The sequence below is a fragment of the Physeter macrocephalus genome, chromosome 9 (assembly GCF_002837175.3).
Source record: "Physeter macrocephalus isolate SW-GA chromosome 9, ASM283717v5, whole genome shotgun sequence".
Classification (NCBI taxonomy): Eukaryota; Metazoa; Chordata; class Mammalia; order Artiodactyla; family Physeteridae; genus Physeter; species Physeter macrocephalus.
Genome location: NC_041222.1, coordinates 30,387,494 through 30,387,773, shown reverse-complemented (window position 1 = coordinate 30,387,773; position 280 = coordinate 30,387,494).

Sequence of the window (280 nt, the reverse complement as noted above, 5' to 3'; positions counted from 1 at the left end):
AGAAGGACACTACATAATGATCAAGGGATCAATCCAAGAAGAAGGTATAACAATTGTAAATATTTATGCACCCAACATAGGAGCACCTCAATACATAAGGCAAATGCTAACAGCCATAAAAGGGGAAATTGACAGTAACACAATCATAGTAGGGGGACATTAACACCCCACTTTTACCAATGGACAGATCATCCAAAAGGAAAACAAATAAGGAAACACAAGCTTTAAATGATTCATTTAACAAGATGGACTTAATTAATATTTATAGGACATTCCATCC